This window comes from Chiloscyllium punctatum, chromosome 4, assembly GCF_047496795.1.
Source record: "Chiloscyllium punctatum isolate Juve2018m chromosome 4, sChiPun1.3, whole genome shotgun sequence".
Classification (NCBI taxonomy): domain Eukaryota; kingdom Metazoa; phylum Chordata; class Chondrichthyes; order Orectolobiformes; family Hemiscylliidae; genus Chiloscyllium; species Chiloscyllium punctatum.
In genome coordinates, this window is record NC_092742.1 from 141,270,774 (window position 1) to 141,279,689 (window position 8,916).

Here is an 8,916-nt window from a genome sequence, read left to right on the forward strand (position 1 = left end):
GAGCAGACTGATCCCACACTGTCCAAATAACTCACTCCGTGAAAAGCAGACTGACGCCACTCTGTCAATGTATTTCGCACAGGAAAGAGTAGACTGATGCCACTCTGTCAATGTAACTCACTGAGGGAAGAGCAAATTGACGCCACTCAGTCAGTGTTACTCACTGATGGGAAGGGCAGACTGACCCCATACTCTCAGTGTAACTCAGCAGACTGATCTCACACGGTCAATATAAGTCATTCACTGAAGAGCAGTCTGACCCCACTCTATAAATGTAATTCACTCAGGGAAGTGCAGACTGATCCCATTCTGTCTATGGCACTCACCCAATGAATGAACACGAACCCCACTCTAACAATGTAACTCGCCAGAGAAGAGCAGACGGAAGCCAGACTGTCAACATAAATTATCGAGGGAAGAGAATACTGACCCCGCTCTTTCTGTTTCGCTCAGGCAGGGAAGAGCAGACTGTCACCACTGTATCTGCGTGACTGACACAGGTAAGAGCAACTGATCCAACTCTGTCAATGTCTCTCCCTCAGGGAAGAATACCCTGACCACTCTCTGTCCATGTCGCTCACCCAGGAAACAGCTGACTAACCCCACTCTGTCTATTTAAGTTCACAAAAATCCTCTGAAGTACGTCCTATCCAGACACTCTCCACATCACTGTCTCTGTAACCGTGTGCGTTCAAAAGCGAATCCAAATAACCTGCAAATGTTTAGAATGTGGCAGCAAAGCAGAGCTACCACACAGAATTTGGGCGAATGTGCAAACTTCCATCAGCCAGTCACCTAAGCCTGGAATGGAAACCAAATCCGACAGCAGTCGTGATTATAAAATGGCAGAACAGAAACCTAGCAAAAAGAATTGCGTCCCTGTGTGTTGCAACGATTCTGAGTATTAATTAAGCCCCCCTCACTGCCAACCTTCTTCAAAGCAAAGCACGCACTTGCTTTTTTCAAACTTCCGATATCCCGCTTTCATCCCGCTTTTTATCTAATCACATTTCTGACTTTACAAACTACGTCATAACAGCTTGACAACTGCAGAATGAGCTTTGTTCCCTTCTCCACTGATGTTGAGAGTAGGGATACAGCATATTCGATTAGGACTTGTTGCGCTTGCGGGTGGTGTATTCGCGGCATTATGGCTTCTTTTTTTCGTTTTGGGTCTACTATTTCGAGTTCATTGCGCAGACTACTGAAGAAGACTTTTTGGAGTCGAAATGGTAACTGTGTTTTCTCTCGGAAGACAGACGAAGCTTTATTTCTGTTCTCTTATAAATTGATTTTCTTCTGCTCTTTGCAAGTGAAATACTGTGCATTACTATTGCTTGGTTTTAGTTCCAAAATCAAGAGAAACATGAAGGAGACAATAACAAAGAACACAAAGTTCTGAGTTGTTCAGATAATTTTTGCAGCAACGGTGGACATGAAGATCAAATTAAGATAACGATTTAGAACATTTAGTCTGGAAGTGGTATGTGACTTTAGTTCCAAATATATGTTTCCGTTCTTCCAATACATCTTTTTGACTCCCAGAAAACATTGATTGTTTTCTGTATTCACTTTGTTTCGCGATATCAGTCTTCTGGTCGACCAGGGACAACTTGAATTTGCATCTGCATTGAATAAGATTTCGCTCTTTCTTTCGAGAAGCAAATCTATGCTTTATGTAACATTTATCATGCTGATGGCTAAGAAGTTCAAAATGAATTACGGTTTATGGATCGTGAGCAAGAATGAAGTGATCCACTTGCGAACAGATGTCACCACGCCCTATTCCTACATCGGGCCTGAACGGTCCATTGGCGGAGTCTGCAGAAAGGAAATGTCTAAGTGAACTAGCCCTTTGTTCAGTTTGATTTGATACCAATGGTAGTGCTGTTTTGGGGCAGAAATGTGTCAACATCTCTGACGTTAGAGTCAAAATTTAAGTCACATCTACTCTTTGGAGTGTCTTATCATATCGGAACATGCTGACATGAAAACATCTAGCTCTGATAGCAAAGGTATTTACATTAAACTGGGAGTATGTTTAACTAAGCAATTCAGACGGCCAAGATGAATAATTGGCATTTGGTTCTTCAAGCTGAGCTCTCCACACCAACTGCTCCAACGAAGGCAGTGGATAAGATCCCCATCGATTATTTTGGTCAATTTTAGCCTCAACAACAACCTATTGTTTTGAACAATGCTACACCACAAGCAGAGTGCTAAGTCTGATTTTCATCGTTAATTTTCAAATTCAGTTCTTATTGCACAGTTTCTTACGAATGTGGACAGCAGAAGACCGTTAACATTCCATTTCTAATATTTCCAGAAAATTCTACTCCGCTGATATCGCCTTGCCTTATCACACCTCAAGCAAGGAACCTGGATCAGTTGAGTTCCTTTCCACACATGGAGTTGCTTTTTCGAATTCATTAACTGCTGATATAATAGATTATTGGCCTTGAGAGTCAGTTGTAAATTCGGTTGAACTTTGTCAGCTTGACTTTCAACTGATCCTAAAAAAAATTCATCACCTGCAGGTAAATGTATTGCATTGCTTCTTGTTTTGCTTAATTCCACCCCCCACCCCCCAACCCCCAACCCCCAACCCCCACTCCCGAACATCCCAATTTCACGATGGTTCGCCAAATGTTTTGAAACTGATTCGTGTTGGAAGTTGGTGGCTTTTTGTGTCTCGACATAATTTATTCAATTGGATGCCTTGAAATGACTTCGGATTCTTCACAGTTGAAAATTCACTTTCGATTAAATGCAAAGCTCAAGCTCCTCGAAATTCCAAATTCTGCAAAGAAATTAATGACTTTTAAAAGATTCAGCGCAGTGAACAAGATTCGAACCTGTGCAGGGAGACCCCATTGGATTTCGAATCCAACGCCTTAATCTCTCGGCCATCACAGCTACAGAAACGATGCCCATTTTCATAGAAAAAGAACTGAATTCATGAAATACGCAATTTGTTTGAACAAATTGTCAAGACACAAAGATTTTGCCAAATCCTTTGCAGAGACCCAGACGAACGTTACCTTAGCAGATTGACAGGCTTTCACCGCAAACTAGATTCTGACACAGCTGAAGTTGTGGGAATGAATGTTCGTCGAATTTTAGAATCACGGATGTACACAACATGAAGAGAGGATCATTGTTTCACTGCGTCCGATCGACTTTGACTCAAGTGCTCATCATCTGGTGCCAAAGTTGTTTTTTAATATTCATCAAAATATGGTATTAGAAATATTGATGCTAAGTCCATAAACACTAGCTACATTCGTAAAAAAATCGGAATTAGAAAGAATGCAGAACCAATTTGCAGGAATGGATCCAGCAACTAATCCGTAAGTTCTGACATCAGGTAATGAACTTGTGAGCACATGAGAGGAAGATTGACCGAAGATTTGGAACTTGAAATCGTCTTGACGGAATTATTTGCAAGGTTTTTGCAGTTGTTCTAGAGTCATCAAGTCCTTGAACAATACAACACGGAAAGTGGCCCTTCTTTCCAACTTGACCATGGTAGACAGTTATCCGAAATTAATAGGTCCCATTTGCCAACATTTGGCCTACATCCCTCTAAACCTTGTTACTCATATATCCATCCAGATGCCATTAAATGTTACAGTTGTACCAGTCTCCAACAATTTCTCTGGCAGCTCATTCTGAACACGACTGAAAAAGTTGCCCCTGACGTCCCTTTTAAATCCTTACCCACTAATTTTAAACCGATGTTTTCTAAATTTTGACTTCCTCACCAGCAGGAAGACACCTTGACGAGTCAATCTATCCATGTCCCTCATGATTTAATAAATAGCAACGATTTGACTTTATCATACTTGTCAGGAGGGAAATGTGTGGAGATTATTTGTCGAAGGTTTGACGTAGAAAGTCTGATGTACAGATTTTTAGAATTGCATCTAAGAGAAGTTTTTAAGAAGTCATTGAAGTCTAGCAGCAGTTGTAGAAGTCTGTTGTGGAAGCTGCAGAAGGATTTCAGGGCACGAGAATGAAGCATTATTTCCAATGTATTGTGACTCAGTTCGACCACACTTGGACTACAGTATGAGGAATTATAATCCTCAATTTAGGAAAGGTACTAATGCCATATGAGGAATACCACGAATGGTGATTAGTCTTAATGTCATGGATGAACGTTAGTCCTGTGAATTGAAATTGGGCAAATCTGGTCTTTTTTTTAACAGTTTCAAAACAAGAGAGGCAATCTCATTGAGAGTTGCAAAATATTTGAAGAGATAAACAGGGTGGTGCAATTAAATTTTGTTCCCTCATTGGTGAATCTAGAAGCAGGAGAGGACAATTTTAAAATGAAGCAATGTGATTTTTGACCATGATGAGAACTATTGATTTTTGTCTTAGCCTTGAGAAGTCTCGCTAATCAGAACTACAGTGCGCCTTGGATATTTGGTCTTTGAATGCATCACTATCAGCCTGACCCGCCGACACTTACTGCATCACTATAGACTTGACCCCTCACACTTACCGCCTTAATATCAGCGTGAACCCCTCAAACTTACTGCATCACTATCCATCTGGCGCCCTCACATTTACTGCGCCACTTTCACTTCGAGACCCTCATTTTGACTGCGTCACTATCAGCCTGACTGCCAAACACTTACTTTGTCACTATCAGTCACGCCATTACACTTCCTATGTTACTATTATCCTGTCTCTGTACACTTACTGTGTCACTATCAGCCACACTCCATCACACTTATTATATAAGTACCAGACTGACGCCTCACACTTAAAATGTCACTATAACACTGCTTCCTCAAACTTACTATGTCACTATCACCTTGACCCTCTCACATTTACCGCGCCACAATCACACTGACCACCTCACACCTACTGCTTCACTATGAGCTTCAACACTCACACTTACAGCGTCACTACCATCCTGACTCACTCACACTTATCACATGACAATCAGCATTACTCTCTCAAATTTATTTCATCATTATTAGGCTGAGGCACTCAAACTGACAGCGTCACTAACAGCCTGACCCCCTCATGCTTACTGCGTTGGTATCTCTCTGATCCCCTCAGAATTACTGCGCCACAATCACTCTGACTCCCTCATACTTAATGCGTCACTATCCCTCTGGCACCCTCATACTTCCTGCATCACTCACACCCTGACACATGCGCACCTACTGCATCCCTATCAGCCAAACCCCACTCACTAACGGCGTCACTCTCTCTCTAACCTGCTCACACTTAACGCGTCACCATCACCTTGACACTCTCTCACTTAGTGCATCAATATCAGCCTGACCCCCTCACGCTGACTGCATCACTACCAGCCTGATCCCTTCAAATGTACTGTGTCACTATCAGACTGACCCACTCATAATTACAGCATCACTATCACCTTGACCCCCCAAACTTAGTGAGTCCAGACCACACTGAACCTTTCACTCTTCTTGCATCACCTTGAGCCAGACCCTGCACACTATCACTCTGACCTCCTCGTACTTGCTGCATCACTATGACTCTATCCCACTCACACCGTGTGTGTCACTATAACCCTGACAATTCATACTCACTACACCACTATTATCCTGACTCCATCACAATTAGTATATCATTATCAGACTGACCTCTTACACTTACTGTGTCACTCTCATCCTGTCTCCTCACATTTCCTGTGTCACTCTCAATCTGACGCCCTCAAAGTGTCTGCGTCACTGTCACCCTGAAAACGTCACACTTACTGCTTGGGTGTCTACCTGAAACTTCACGCTTATTGCGTCACTATCATCATGAGCGGCTCACACTTACTGCATCACTATTAGCCTGACCCGCTCACACGTTTTGCGTCACTACTACCCTGACCCCCTCACAATTGCTGTGTCTCTATAAGCCTGAGCCCCTCACTATCACGCTGATCAAGCTCACAATTACAGCATCACTATCAGCCTGACCCCCTCACACTTTCTCTGTCATTATCACCCTGACCCTCTCACACGTAATGCGTCACTGTCACACTGAGACACTCACATTTTCTGCGTCGTTATCAGCCGGACACGCCAGCACACAGCGTCACTATCAACCTGGCCCCTCACACTTGCATGCCTCAATATCAGCGTGAACCCCTCACACTTACTGCATCACTGTCCATCTGCCATCCTCACACTTATTGCACCAGTTTCACCTTGACATCCACAATTTTACTGCATCACTATCAGCCTGACAGCCACACACATATTGCGTCACTATCAGTGACGCCCTCGCACTTCCTACGTTAATATCACCCTCACTCCTAAAACCTACTGCGTCACTATCAGCCTGACTCCATCACACTGTTTGTGTCAGAATCAGACTGACGCCTCACGCTTACCATGTTACTAAATCTCTGCCCCATCACACTGACTGGGTCACTATCAGCCTGACCCCACAGACGTACTGTGTCAATATCACCCTGACCCACTCAGACTTTTTGTATCAGTTTCAGTCTGATGCCTCACACTTTCTGTGTAACGAAAACTCTCCCCCTCACACTGACTGTGCCACTCTCAGCCTGACCACTTCCGACTTACTGCGTCAATATCAGTCTGAAACCTCAGACTTACTGCGTCACTCTCACTCTGATCCTCCCTCATATACTGCGTCACTCTCACCCTGACCCACTCACACAGTCTTTGCCATTTCACCTTGCCGGCCTTATTTTTATTGCGTCCCCATCAGCCTAACCACCACACACTTATTGCGTCACTTTCAGTCACGCCCTCACACTTCCCATGTTACTATCACCCTGAATCCTTACACTTATTGTGTCACTATCAGGCTGATCCCTCACACTTACTGTATCACTATCAGCCTGACTTCATCACATTTATTGTGTCAGTATCAGACTGACACCTCACACTTATCTTGTCACTAAAACACTGCCCCGTCACATTGACTGTGTCACTATCAGCCTGACACCCTCACATTTACTGCTTCACTATCGCAATTCCCCGCTCTCACTCACGACATCATTTACACCCTGACACCCCACACTTGCTGTGGCACTATCACACTGATGGCCGTACACTTAGTGTCACTGTCATCCTTACCCCTTACACTTACTGCGTCAGTATCACACTGGTATCTCACATCCACTGTGTCACTATTATCCTGAGCCGCTTGCACCTATTGTGTCACTATCACTTTGACCCCAACACACTAACTGCATCAATATCAGCCTGACCATTTCACACATACTGCGCCAATACCAGGCTGACTCCCTCACATATACTGTGTCACTATCAGGCTTACCCACTCATGCTTACTGCGTCACTATCTCCCTGACCCCCACTCTTACTGCGTTAAGATCATTGTGCCCCCTACACTTACAGCGTAACTATCATCCTGACAACGTCACAGTTACTGCGTCAAGATCAGCCTGATCCCCTCAAACTTAATGCGTCACTATCAGCTTCAACACTCACATTTACTGCGTCACTTCTAGCACTACCCCTGCACACTTACTACATCCCAAACATCCTTACCCCCTCGCATTTACTTCATCACTATCAGCCTGAGACACTCACACTTACAACTTTACTACAACCTGGCCCTGTGAGTGCATCTACATCACTGTCACAGTGACCCCTTGCCCATACTGCGTCACTATAATCCTGGCCCCTCACTATCACACTGACATCTCACACTCACTGCGTCACTATCACCCTGACCCCTCACAATTACTGCATCACTACAACATGACCCCCTGAAAGCATCTGCGTCACTGTCACCCTGACCCCATCATATCTGCCATGTCACCATCACAATGACACATTCACACAGTCTGCTTCACTGTCATCCTGACACCTCACACTCACTGGATCACTACCATCCTCCCCCTCATAATGACCTGTCACTATCATCCAGAGCCGCTCACACTTATTGCATTCCTATCACTCTGCTCCCAACACACTTACTGCGTCACTATCAGTCTGACACTCGCACACTTCTCGCATCACTATCAGCCTGACACCTCGCAATTTCACCGTGTCTATCAGTCTGACTCCTCACATTTCCTGCATCACTATCACCCTGTCACTTAACACTTTCTGGCCAGTATTAGCCTGACGCCCCCAACATACTGCATCAATATCAGCCTGAACACTCACACTTACTGCGTCACTATCACGCTCTCCCCTATCACTTCCTGCATTAGGATCACTCTGACTCACCGACACTTACTGCATCACTATCAGCCTGACCCCTCACACATACTGTGACACTATCAGCCTGACCCCACCACACTTGCTGCGTCTCTATCAGCCTGACCCCCTCACAATTACTGCTTCACTATCAGACTGACCCCTCACACTTACCGCATCACTAACAGCCTGACACCTCACACTTTCTGCGTCACTATTCCCCTAACACCTCACTTTTATTGGCCACTATCAGCCTGACGCTCTCAACTTACTGTCTCACTACCAGCCTGAGCGCACACACTTACTCCCTTACTATCACCCTGACTGTCTCACACTCACTGCGTCAGTCTCTGCCTGACCCCATCACACTTACTACGTCACTACCACCCTGTCCCCTCCCACTTTATGCGTCAGGATCAGCCTGATACAGTAACACTTACTACATCACTATCAGCCTGATGTCATTCCAATTACTGCATCACTATCAGCTTGACCACTCACTCTTACTGCGTCACTGTAACACTGACACATCACACGAAGTGCTTTACTATCACCCTGACCACCTCACACTTACTGCGTCACTATTGGTCTGATCCCTCAGACTTACTGCATCACAATCACTCTGACCCCCCTCACGGCATAACTATCGGCCTGATCCACTCACACAGTCTGCGTCACTACCACGCTGACACCTCACCCTCATTGTGTCACTATCATCCTCACTCCATCACACTTA

The 8,916-nt window shown here is 44.6% G+C and overlaps 1 non-coding gene across 1 annotated transcript; it reads right to left on the reverse strand.

Annotated features, from left to right (window-relative positions):
- Window positions 1–2,834: 2,834 nt before the first annotated feature.
- trnas-cga (transfer RNA serine (anticodon CGA)) lies at window positions 2,835–2,916 on the reverse strand. Its single transcript has one exon. It is a non-coding gene; the product is annotated as a tRNA-Ser (tRNA).
- Between the last annotated feature and the right edge of the window lie 6,000 nt (window positions 2,917–8,916).